The following is a 13,891-nucleotide window of genomic DNA, read 5'->3' as shown; positions in this document are numbered from 1 at the left end:
TCCAGGAACCAGAGTGATTCCCAGTAGAAATCCAGCAGGGAGCAGGGATCTCAGACTTATAGCTCCAAGGCACTGAATTCCTTCAATACCAAGAATGTGTTTGAAAGCTGTTTTTTTCTAGAGCCCTAGGTATGAGTGCAGCCTTCCTAACATGGGGCTTTCACTCTTCTTGGGGCGGGGGTAACCAGGGATTGAACTCAGGGGCATTCGACCACTGAGTCACATCCCTACCCCTATTTTGTATTTTATTTAGAAACAGGGTCTCACTGAGTTGCTTAGCGTATCGCTTTTGCTGAGGCTGGCTTTGAACTCACAATCCTCCTGTCTCAGCCTCCCAAGCAGCTGGAATTACAGGTTTGGGCCACTGTACCTGGCTGGGAGTTTCAGTCTTATGATACCCTAAGAATCCAGCCATACTGGGCTGGACTCCTGACCCACAGAACTTTGAGCTAATAAATGGCTGCTGTTTTAAGCTGCTAAATGTGTGGCAATTTGCTAGACAGATATAGATAACAAACACGGTCTTCATTCCATGGCAGCTAACTTCCCTGAGTGAAGAATTCAAGAGGTAGTAAAAGGTGACCATAAAGATTTTTTTTTGTAGAAAAACAATACCACGTTCAATCTGTTAGAAGCCACCAAGTCTCTAAATCCAGCCCACATGTCCTGGGAGAGAAATTAGGATCACCTCTTAAAGGAAAAAGTATCAAAGAATTTGTGGACTTATTAAGAAAATCATTATAATAGTAATAGTTAATGTTTTCCTATTTTTACTATTGCCAGTTAATACCTTATTTAAACCATGTAACAACCCTCTGAAGCAGGTAGAATTTTTGCACACATTTTATAGATAAGGACACTGAAATTCAGAGAAGGTAAATAATTTGCCCAAGTTCATGACTAGTGGCTAACTTTGAAATGCCAATCCTAAAATATTTACTCTGAAGCCTGAGCTCCTAGCAACTGTGTTATAATTTTAGCAATGCACTGAAAAATATGCTTCATAACAAAATCTGTGGGAAAAATAATAAAATACTGGGTAAATTCATAGTTAGTTCAGATCTAGAGATCCCTGATTAATGAATATTTCAAAGTCTACCTGGAAGGAAAATTCTAGTGTTTGGTTAAAATTCTGTCATCTATGATTTTCTCTAAAACAGTCTACTAATGCTTTGAATATCAACACTAAAGGCATGCGTACCAAATTACTGAGTGGAGAGAAGGTAAAAGAGAAGCTAATGTAACAGACGACAAAATCAAGATCTTAAAGGTTCTCATAGACAAAATCAAGATCTTAAAGGTTCTCAAAGGTTCTCATAGTAAGGTAAATTTAACTAAATTATATTTTATATGGTAAATTTAGAAGTTCAATCCTTGAGGACCAAATTTAAAAGTAATGACTTAATATTTGCACTTATACAAAACAATTCAGGCAAGCATTAGTTAACTCTAAGCTTCATATTTGTTGAGGGTTATGCCTGCCAAACCTTGAATAGAAGACATGACCATATTACAAGCAGAAGTAATGCTACCCAGTCCAAACCTAGAGAAACAAAACTCAGTACTGGGTTGACCCACTGAAATAGGAATGCAGGAAATTAGAGAACAGATTAACCAGAATGGCAGGAGTCTTAGAAAGCATGAAAATAAAAAACAACTTAAGGTGTACTGTACATGTCTATAATCTCAGCTACTCAGAAGGCTGAGGCTGGAGGATCACAAGTTTGAGAGTAGCTGGGGCAAGAGAGGGAAACCCCATCTTAAAAAAATAAAATAAAATAAAGACCCAAGAGTATCTCACTTGAAAAAGGAGAAAAGGAGGCTATATTTCCATATTTCCTGACTAAAATGTTTTCATTTAATCTTATGTAGTTTTCAAAAGCAGAACTAAAATAAAAGGACAGAAATTGTGGGGTGGCAGATTTTTGATCAATGAAAGAACTCTCACAATGTCAGTCATATACCGGCAATCCAGGCTTTCTTAGAAAATGGTGACTTCTAGGTCACTAGAGGAATTCCAAAAGCAGCTGAATGGCCATTTAGCAGACACAGTAGGGAAGATCCATTTTTGTAGATGGAGACTTGGAATAAATTACTTCTAAATCATCTTCAAACTCTGAATGTCTTCAACTCTATCCTACAATACAAACTCCTAAATCTTCAGCCATTACTTCCACTGTTTGCCTACTAAACTATGCCAGTCAGCCAAGCAAGGATACTTGGTATTCTCTATACCCTTCATTTCTTCGTTCTGTATCTTTTCTCATCTTCTTGCTTTCATTCAGACTGAGCTTTGCCATTTTTATGAGATTTGCAAAAATCATACCCATCCTTGAAGACCAAATGCACTGCAATGTCATCCCTGAGACTTTCTCCAATAATTAATCTAATTACACTCTTCACTCTCAGCACTGTGTTCATCTCTCCGGTATAGCTTTTATGATATTCCATCTTGTATTACCCATTTTTGATAGTTCTCTTTATTCTCTATGAAATTGAAAGCTACTTGAAGGCAAGGACCATAGATTTCACATTTCAACATTCCTGCGCACATTTAAGTACAGTGGTTGCCTATAACTGCCCTAATAATACATGCTTATTAAATTGGATTTGACACAGTTGCTGCATAAAATCAATGGTGAGACTGGAAGGATAATTTAAATATATTTTCTGATTAAATGCATTTCTGAAGCAGAATACTTATGCCTCTCCTTCATGGACCTTACTAGTTTTTTTTTTTCTGCCTGATTTTTTATTGTAGTAAAATGCATAATATTTATCATTTTAAAGTATGTAATAGAGTGGTATTAAGTGCATTCACAATTGTTGTACAACCATCACCATTATGTAGTTCCTGAACTTTTTCATCATCCGAAAGGAAGTCCTAGACCCATTAGGCAGTCACTCCTCATCGCCCCCACCCCCAGTCCCTAGTAACTTCCTCAGCTTTCTGACTCTCCTAGTTCATTTGAAGCTCCAAGACAATGTCTTTACCAAGCGGTTATTTGGTAAATATTTGTTAAACTGAATTTGAATGAAAAGGAACTGTCAGAAAATACACAAGATGAAAAAGGCCAAAAGAGACCAATTATTTAAAGTGTAAGTGATTTTAAAAGGATACTGTTTTTGAGCTTAACTTCATATAGAAAAACATGATTGCCAAGAAAGTACTTTAAAGCATAAAGTTCTACTTAAATCTTTTAAAAAATAGCCATAAAAACAAATCAGAAATTAGCTGTGCAAAGGCATGTTGGTTGAAAGTCTTTTAAAGTCTAATTTTTGCAATCAAAACTTCTAGTTTCCCTCAAAATACACATGAATAGTTAGGTGACAAAGAACATTTTAGGAATTGCTCTTGAAGAAATCTTAGGTTTTCCTTATATTCTTCACTGCAATAGCTTATTTTGTAATATCTAAAATATTATTGTTTCTGATTTTGGTTCCTTAAAATGAAACCGTTCAGGATCTCTTCTGTAGGTATTTTTGTTATCTCTAAAGTTGGGGAACACAGGGATGAGCTTGTTAGCTAGTTCTCACTTTCAAGCAATAATTCTTTTAAAATTCTGCCACTGATTTGTAATTTAATTTATTAGTGATTAAATTACATTATTACACTATTTCAAAAAGACTGGGTTTTTGAAATTACATTATTTCAAAAAACTGGGTTTGACACATGAAAATATTATTTTATGTTAATTCTTTTACTCTATGGTAGGTGGCGTCAATACTTTTACAATTTTATGATATTTCTCCTGTTGCTAGAATATTCACTGATTTGAGCCCCAGTTTCTCCACCAAAGACATTTTTCCAAGAGGTCTTGTAGCTAAAAGGAACTGTACATTTTTTTTGCATTCTCCTCTGACTAAAGAGAGATCACCAAAGTACTATTGTGTGCAAGTGAGAGTTTAAGTTAATTAAATTCAGTGACATTAAACTAACTATAAAACTCCCAATGTGTACAAAATGACTCATTTCCAACAAGCCCTTTTTAATATAATGAAACTGTAAAGGGTTATAATATAGATATTATTCCAAACAATCCTAAAAGCAAAGAGGACTTCTTTTTTCTGAGAAAGAAGGTGATTTGCTGTTGATTATGACTTATTTGCTTTCCTTCAAGACATTTCTTGAGTCATGTTTTTGTTTCTTTGTGTATCACAGGAAAAAAATGTAATAAGGGAATCTCTCAAATTGTCATAATGGAAGTAGAGAAGATATTGGAAATATAAAAGGGAACAAGTGAGAAGAGAAAGATTCCTGACAGCAACTGCAAGTTGATTGGAAACTTGAGTTGAAAGTCAGTTGCTAGAGGGGATGTAAATGGATCCTACCTCTTTTGACAAAGCTCTCTTTTCTTTTCTTTTTTTTCCTTTTTAGTACTGGGGATTGAATCCAGGGGTGCTTTACCACTGAGTTACATTCTTGGCCCTTTTTATTTTTTATTTTGAGGCAGGGTCTTGCTGAGGCAGACCTTGAACACATAGTCCTCCTGCCTCAGCCTCCTGAAATAAGAGACAGCCATTAACAATGATTATCTAGTTCCATCTTATTGTCATGGAAAAAGGTTGTAACTTAATACTTAGTGATAAAAGTCATTTACAGAATAGTATGCACCATAGGTATTTTTGTAAAGATAAATATATAGTGAAATTTTAACAAAGATCATCTTTAGGTGGTGCATTTCTGGAGTCTGTTACCTGCTTGCTTTCTGTGTTCTTTAGTTTTGCTACAATGACTATGGATTTATTATGTAAATTGGATGCACAATGTTAAATAGTATCTTTCTAATGTTAAATTCTTATGAGAGTTACCTAAAACCTACCACATCATTTCTAGATGACTATATAAACACTAAAAGTAGTAAATGTGGATGGATGGGCCCAGTGGAGAATTGTTCCCAAATAATAGCATGTTGCAGCCCTCCTCCTCAGGCAATCCCACTTAAGAACATTTCTGTCTGGGAAACTGTAGTCAGAATATTTGAAAATGACGTGACTATTAATTTTGAATGACCTTATTTTTAAATTCAATGTATTTTTTGTATGTTTATTTCATAAAAGATATATATATATATCTTTTATGAAATAAAATATATAAATATATAAAGTGAGACCATATTAGCATTTTAGGGCTGCTATACCAAAAATGCCTTAAATTATAAATCTTATAAACAATGGGAATTTCATTCTCAAGTTCTGTAGCCTGGGAAATCTAAGATCAAAGTGTCAGTAGATTCAGTATCTGGTCATGGCCCATTTCTTGGTTCATAGTTGGTATCTTCTGTGTTTTTCACATTGTAAGAGGGGAAAATGAGCTACCTTGGACCTATTTTATGAGGGCACTAATTCCATTTATGAGGGTCCCATTCTCAAGACCAAACTATCTCCCCAAAGCCTCACATCTGAACATCATCACCTTGGAGGTAAGAATTTCACCAAATGAATTTCAAGGGACACAAACATTTCAACATGACAGCCCTGTTCTTTTTCAACTAAATGACATGTCTTGCTCAATGGTATCCCCTTTAGGGTTTAAACCAGAAAATCACAATGGCTAAAAACACACATAGAAAACACTCATGGATCTGCAGATAATATGGCTTGGTGAATCTGGGCTGGTTTGGCTGGGAATTTCCTCAGGATGCAAGATGGCTGGACTTGGTTCTGGGCTTTGGACAAAGTTCAGGTCTGCTCCATTGATGTTTGTTCTGTGGTCCAGGATGAAGCAGGAACAGCTATCTGGGGATGCTCTTCTCAGGAAGATCACCAGTGTACAAAGCTCAAGCCAAGTTACACAAATGCATTTATAGCTTCTCACTTCCAATGCCAAAGCAACTTACAAGGCCAAACCTAATGTCAGTAGGTCAGGGAAGTGTATCCTGTCCCACAGAGGAAGCAAAGTGAGTGAATACCAGCTAAACAGTATTCTTAACTATCTTAGTAAATGAAGTCAGTGACTGGGAAGTGACTTACAAGCCATTGCATAGCCTCCATGTAAAAGGAGACTTCACTTGGGGGTTGAGAGAAACTTTAAGTCAGTTCTCATGTGAGTGTTTCTACTTGTACTTTTTGCTTTAATTTCCTATCAACCTTCTTTTTCTTTCCTATCCCACTAAATCTTCAAGCAAACCATTTGCCTGTATGTGAAACTAGTACTATAGTGGGGTCATAGGCATTCATTAGTACCAATACAGCTACGAAGGACTGAATGTTTGCATAAACCCAGATTTTACATATCAGAATCCTAATCCCCAACACGAGGGTGCCAAGAGGCAGAGCCTTTGGCAGGTGTTTTTTGTTTGTTTGTTTGTTTTTTTCCTGGCATGTGAGGATACAATGAGAAGACAGCAATCTGTAAGCCAGAAAAAGTCTCTTACCAAAACCTGCCAGGCTGGCACCTGATCCTAGACTTCCAGCCTCCAGAATTATGAGAAATAAATTTCCATTGTTCTTTGTTAATAGCAGCCTAAACTCACTAAGATAGTAGCTCTTGGTAGGATGAAAAATATCTGTTCTGAACATAATTGAACAACTTTGCTGCTGGTCTACCTCCAAGTACAACCAAAATCAGTTGAATACTTCTCTACAAAGAGAAGCTGGTTGATGATAAGAGGTACCATAGAAAGGTGTGTTTTCCCTCTGTGATCTTGGAGAACTCCTCCAGTAGCTGAAAGAACATCAGAAGTTAAACACTGAGTTCTATCTGGGTGAAAATTAAAATCAAATATGCCTCTGGGAAAATGTAATTGTCCCTGCCTATGTGTCTGGCTCAACAAGATTCCTTAATACCGTTATTCCTTAGGGCTGAAAAATGGACCTAATCACTCTTAATAGCCACTCATATAATATTAATATATTTTTCAAACAGATCTATTCTCTGAGTGTCCATACTTATATACTAAATATTTGACTGTCTCATTTTTCTCTGACAAAATTTCAACTTTGTGTTTAAAATGTTGTTTTACATTTTCCTTCCTACATTTTGAGCATACCCAAAGTGAAAGACTTCATCATCTACCTATAATTTAAGAATGTAATTTGGAGGGGCTGGGGTTGTAGTGGTAAAGGGCTTGCCTAGCATGCATGCACAAGACCCTGGGTTTCATCCCTAGCACTGGATTAAAAAAAAAGAAAAGAAAAGAAAGGTAGTTTGGAGAGTATAGTTAACGTTTCCATCCCTAGTCCCAATCAATGAGTAAATTTGAAATTTGACTTTTCCCATCTCCAGGATATAGTTCAGTCTGTGCACTTTCCCTCATTTACCCAGTTTCAAATCTAGTCTAAACCACTTTCGCCTGTTTCTCCTCAATTGCTACAATGATCTCCAAAGCGACATCTCTTCCTCTAATCTTGAGTTATTTCAGTCCATTTAACCACTTAGCTCAAAAGTGGTCTTCAGATGTAGATCCCTGCCGTTCCTCTGCTCATAAAGCTTCAGTGGCTTCCCATAGGATTAGAATGATAAATCCCGAGGCCTCACGTGATCTGGCCTCTCAGCCTTCACCATTCTCTTCTCCATGTGCTTCAACCATGCTGGAACTTCCTCATCTGTGATAGTCTCAACTGCTTTTTGTCTTTGTGCTTCTTTTCCTTTGTTTCCATCTAAAACACTTTTTCCCAGTCTTTCCTTGGTTAACTGGTTTTTCCTTCACTTCCTCAGAAAGGTTTCCTTGACAAACACCCCCCCCCCACCAACCAGCTTAGTTCCCCTATTATGTATCAATGCCCTTATCTCATAGCATAAGTCACAGTTTATAACTGTATATTCACTTGTTTAATATCTTTCTCCCTCATTAAACTGTGAGGTTCATATGTAAAGAATCACATTCATCTTTTTCACTCTGTATCCCTAGTCCCTAGCACAGTGTCTTGCATACAGTAAATGTTTAATATTGAATACATGATTAGTTGCAATAATACTTTCATATGATTTTATGTTCTGATTTTTATCGATTGAGCTGGTCTCATAAATACTCTCATTAGGTATCCGATTTATTGTTCCTAAAAGGTACATAATATTCCACTAAGTAAATAATAGCCCACAGTATGTTTACCACCAGAGATCAAGGCCCTAGCAAAAAGAACTTTCATTGTGTTTTTAGAAAACCACCTGCCTTGGGCAACCTCTGCTTGATAAGTATTGTAACAGGGGTGATTTGAATCTGTTCCAATCTAGGGAGTTTCTGGATAGCCCCAGGAGTTCCATGCCACAGTGTATCAGGCTCTTCTGGGATGGACGTAATATGGTTCCCAGGGTCCTGTATCATCCTGGCTCCAGTCCACTGTAGGGCTGAACTAAGTTTTCCAGAACTATTTACTTCATCAATAGAATTTTATCTCCCCAATATTCCTTCCTTTATTCCAACCTTACCTCCCAAATCCTGTAAAAGATTTAAGGACAGGTCCAGCAAGGCCTCAACAGGACAGACAGCCCCAAGTATGTGTACATGTGCAAGTATAAGCAAAACACAGAATGATACACGGAAAGGAAAGATTCAGGTAAAAGGAGAAGGAGATGCCTCCGGCTGCCACAGTCAGTGCAGATTTCCACAGACTGCAAAGAAAGACAGGGTAGGATTTAGAAATACAGAGATGGGGTTTGGAGATTAGAGTAAGAAAGGGCATCAGGGCAAAGAAAATTGATTGCACTTCTAAAGAGCTTTTTGTTTTTCCCAGGTTTTTCTTGGCTGGGTGTCCTCAGGCAGTGCTTCTTAAACTTTCATGTGTAAACGAATTACCTGGAGATCTTGTTAAAGTTTGGATTCTGATTCACCAGGTCTGCAAGTGTGGGGTGGGCAGGAGAGTCTGTATTTCTAAACATACTCCCAAGTAATGCTGAAGGGGCTAGTCTGAGAAGTGTGCTTTGAGTAGCAACTCCTAGGGCTTATGTTTCCATGATGAGGCAGGAGCAGTGAGAAGTGACAGGACTGAGCAGGTCCTTCAGGCCTGGAGAGCTTCTGGGGACTAAGCAGCAGCAGGAGCTTGTTGTTATCTTTAGTCTCCTGGGCTGTGGTATGGTCAGGGACCATAACAAAAAAGAGAAAGAGCTGCTGTACATAATACAGGAGACCTGTCCATCTCAGGCTGTGGATGGATTGTGTCCTTCTCTCTTCTCTAAAAAAGCAGCTCAGAAATTCTGGGTGAGATAGTAGCTTTGTGTGTTCACTGACTCACTTGTGTCCCGGCAGAATAAGGGATTCTTTGTTAGCTCAAAGCCTAGCAGCTTTTCTGGATCTTGGTGGAGACAGAGTCATTTTAAAACCAAAAATAGGTCTTTCAAAAATATTACTGAAATAAAAGGAAGCAGTGATTAAGATGCTTCAGTCTTCCAAACTTTGAACTTAACAACAAGATACATCCATGTTAAGATGGAGGCTCTGCTGCTGCAGAGGGTGGTTTCAACAACCTTTGTATATTTTTCAATGTTTCTGCTAGATGATATAATACTTTTAATTCTAGTAATTCAAGAAATGAGGAGAAATTAGTTGTATTTCACTCTTTTGGACCGAAATTCATAACTAGTCACTCTAAAAGACTAATATTTGGTATAGAAAGAATTTCTTAGTCTTAATTGAGTCATAAACACAAAGGCTGAAATCTCTAAACTGTTAATTTACATTATCTTGCAACTCTCGTAACAGATGGAAACACAAGGACATCTGGACAGGAGGAGCTGGACATTTTTTAAAAAGCACTTTTTATGTATAGAAAGTTGTTTTTGTAAAAACAGTGATGCTATTTTGCATCTGTGGAGATAAAATACGATTGCCTATGGCAGAGGCAGTGCTTCTAAGCAACAGCTTGGGTTGGAAGTTCAAAACACTTTTGGTTTTCTGATCTCATATTTCTTGGGGTGCCCTAGATTGGTGGTCATGGGCTGAAAATAGCAATATTTATTCAATGTTTTCTGTGGGCCAGGTATTGTGCTAAGTATATTATGCATGTTTTCCCTTTTTTTAAAAAAATATTCTTATTTGTTTTAATTAGTTATACATGACAGTAGAATGCATTTATGCACTTTGATATATCATACATAGATGGGATATAATTTCTCATTTTTCTGAGTGTACATGTTGTAGAATCCCATTGGTCATGCAGTCACATATATACATAAAGTAATAATGTCTGTTTTGTTCTACTATCCTTCTTATCCACTCCCCTCCACTTCCCTCTAACTAATCTAAGGAAACTCTATTCTTCTCTAGTGCCCTGTCTCCCTTATTGAGAATTAGCATCCGCATATTAGAGAAAACATTTAGCCTTTGGTTTTGGGGACTGGCTTATTTCGCTTAGCATGATATACTCTAATTAAAACTATAAATAGATAGTAATATGAATATCTAGAGATAACAAATCTAATGGTTAGATAAGTTGTGGATTTTGCCCAAGATTCTAAAGTAGGAGTTGAAACAGTTTCGGACCAAATCTGTCTAATATGAAATCCATGTTCTTTTTCCCATGGTACGCTGCTTCTTCACACTCGATTGTTTGATGTCTCTTGCTGAGGACAGTGTGCCTCTTTATGGTAGCAGTTCTTATTAGTGTTGAGTTGCATTGGAAAATCTGTGAAGTCAGTAATAGGTTAAATCTAAAGACCTTTGAGATCCCTTTCAACCTTTACATATACCCTTCCAATGCAGCACCCCTTGGACATGCTGTTTTCTCTGCCTAAAATTCTTTCTTGGCTTCTTGTTTGCCTGTATATTTCTCTAATATAACTACTTCAGATTTATTCTGCAGACTTCAGCTTAATCATTATTTCTTCAAAAAAGTCTGTCTTCCTTTGACCACTATTTTTACTCTGAACTTTTAATAGCACAATGTACCTTTTGATTGTAAAACTCATTGCAGATATCTCTAAAATGAACTTTGTCTCCTGTCCCTGATGACTTACCCAAAAGAAGGCAGGTTCTAACTATTATTTTTTTTGTTGGGCTCCTGCCTCTGTGCTAGGCATTGGGTGAGGGGAGACAGAAGACTCCTAAGACTTTTCCCAGCTCTCAAGGGACTCACCATCTATTTGGAAAGATGTGGTTAAGAATTTTAAAAATATTACAGAATAACCAAGTTCGGGATGTAATCAAGTCTTTTTTGCAAGACAAAAATTGTTTTGGTTTTATTTTATTTTTTTTTTCCTCAAGAAACCATCTCCTTCCTAGTCTTTGTCTTATCAGTATGTTGATATATGAAACCTGAAGCAGCGCAGGGGATAAAGTAATATAATTAGAGAAGTAGGAAGAAGTTGGAGGTCAGTAGAAGACTGTCAAAGGTGAGAGGGAAGAAACAAGATCTGAAATCTGCCATGGCTTTCAGAAATATTCCATTTTCAAGTGTATGGTAGTGGGCTGAGGTAATCAGATTTGATGTCAATAGTCAACACTTATGCTGGCTCTTTTTTTTTTTTATTCCTTCAGAATTGGGAATTGAATTCAGGGGTGCTCAATCACTGAGCGACTCCCCAGCTCTTTAAAAAAAATTTTTTTTCAATTTTTTTTTTTTTAGTTGTTGATGGATCTTTTTATTTATATGCAGTGCTGAGAATTAAACCCAGTGTCTTGCACATTCTGAGTAGCTGGGATTAGAGGCACAAGCCACAGTGCCTGGCTATGCTGGCTCTCAAAAGCATAGAAGAGAAAGAAATTGTATATTTAGTAAATTAGTGACAGGCTATTTTATGACAATTCAGTCATAAAAAAAGGGTGGGCTCCAGTTATAAACTAGCTAGCATCCTTAAAGTTTTGATGAAACCACAGACCAAGGTTAGCTGTGTGGGGAACAGAATAGGAACTCAAGCACAAGCTCTAGGAGCCCATCTGAATTCTGCAGATCTCCCAGACCTCACCGTATCAATGTCACCAAAAGTGACAGATTTCATTCCCAACTTACAGATGACACATACATTCAACAGCTACCACTAGCCTGGGGACGCTTGCTGCTACTGCCAAGGGAGCTACTGTGAAAAGCTAAATAAAACCCAAAGCTTTAAAAGAATCCATAGTTTTGAAGAAGGAGGATGGGAAGAAATTATTAAGAGTAGAATAACAAGGAATCCAATTTCTTCCTTTCCTCAATACATTCTTTCTACTCTTAACTCCAGAGTTCTTTCTTGTTACATTTTTTTTTTCTCTGTTTCTTTCTCCACGTGCGTGTGCTGCCGGGCATCAATACCAGGGCCTCATGCATGTTAGGCAATCACTCTACCACTAAGCTATATCCCTAGCCCCAAATTCCTTTAAGACCACAAGATACTCTTATATTGCACATATCTTTGGAAAGGTTGATAACCTTCCACATATGAATGTGGATTAATTTAACTGAGTTAGTTTACTCAGTTCTCACTTGAAGTATACTAAAAGAATGTTGATTCTTAAAAATAGGAAGTAACAGGCAAGCTGAGATAGGAAAATTAAGGCCAGAATGAAGAGGACAAATACATGGAAAAGGGTTTCAGGAGAATTCTGGGGAAGTAAGGTGCAAAAAGAATAGAAAGAGGCTGACAATATTTGTACCCATTTCAAGACCAATCAAGGCTGGTGCTGTTCTCCTCATGAGAGAGAGAGAAATTTCTTCCTCTTTGCTCTGCATAGAATCAGCCCAGCAACCAAGACCTGATCAGGTTCTATTATAAAACCTTAGGAATCAAATAGATTGCTCAGCACTACTTTAGTGACATGGCTTTTGTAGGAAAATGAATGTTATTCCAAGGAATAAGGATTCTTCTGGTTCTAAAAACAAAGACTACTTTGGAAGAATGTAATGAAGGTTGAAACATGAAATTCTAAATATTCAAGATACTGTGACCAACAAAAGCGACAGTTTGATATGGTTTAACCTACAAGTTGATAAGTGGATGGATTCCTGATTTTCCTTATCTGAAGTCACATCATAAGAATTAAAAAATTGAAAAGCTACTAGCTATGCTGGGTAGTAGAGGAGTTTAAAAATAATATATAGACTTTGCTAGTCTTGAAGACATACTGTGATTGATGATGTTATATCATAAGTGATGCTGTTAAAAATAGTTATGTTATAATGCCCAGTTCCCTGGTTCAAGCTCTCTGTGTCCATCTCAATTTATTCCATTTGCTATTTCAACAGCATGTCTGTCCATAGCCCTAGGCAACGTGAGATATCTAAATACATAGGTGTTTTAGGGTGAGGTTCACAGTGGGCATTAGGGAGTTCAGGGTGACTCTAGATGGACTCAATTTTTTCTTGCATCACTAAATGCTAACAGGAGGGTTTGCCATGTGGTCCCATGTCCTTACAGCCATGAGTTTACTAGCGCCACAGGGAAGATCACTTTTATATTTTCCTTTTCTTTCTCACAATACAAGGACATTTTGAAAGTCTCTAACTTGGCATCTAGATGAACTAGAAGGTGTTTTTTTTTTTATCAATTCTATCATTTCATGATTGTACTTTAAAAATAAAAAGAACAGCTATGCTTGCAGTGACATGCATATGGTATTTCTATAATTGTATGTAAGAAACAGGCAACAATAGTAGTTCTTGGGGAGGGAAATTGTTTTTCTTCTGAACTGAGCTGGTTTTTGTACTGTATTTCCTTTATACCATGTATTATTTATTAATAATAATTAAAAATACAATTAACTTAAAATTTAAGCAGAGAGGGCTGGTGGTGTAGCTCAGTCGTAGAACACGTACTTAACATGCATGAGGCCACGGTTTTATCCCCAGCACCCAAACTAAACAAACACATAAAATGTAAGAAAAGTATTTTACTTGTAAAAGCACAGAACCCCTCCCTATATAAATGTTTACATCCTGTTCTTGTTCTTTTTGATGACCTTATCATTATTGTGATTTTTAAAAATAATAATTCTTAGGAACTGTGGGAGGTGGAACAGAGACAAAGAAGATTTTGATG

The 13,891-nt window shown here is 36.9% G+C and overlaps 1 long non-coding RNA gene across 1 annotated transcript in view; it reads right to left on the bottom strand.

The window, feature by feature from the left end:
* Positions 1-13,891, bottom strand: part of LOC139704686 (uncharacterized) — a 30,826-nt gene that overhangs the window by 14,337 nt on the left and 2,598 nt on the right. The gene's annotated exons all lie outside the window — the stretch shown is intronic.

Source organism: Marmota flaviventris, chromosome 2, assembly GCF_047511675.1.
Source record: "Marmota flaviventris isolate mMarFla1 chromosome 2, mMarFla1.hap1, whole genome shotgun sequence".
NCBI lineage: Eukaryota > Metazoa > Chordata > Mammalia > Rodentia > Sciuridae > Marmota > Marmota flaviventris.
This window is presented reverse-complemented; position numbering and strand designations above follow the sequence as displayed.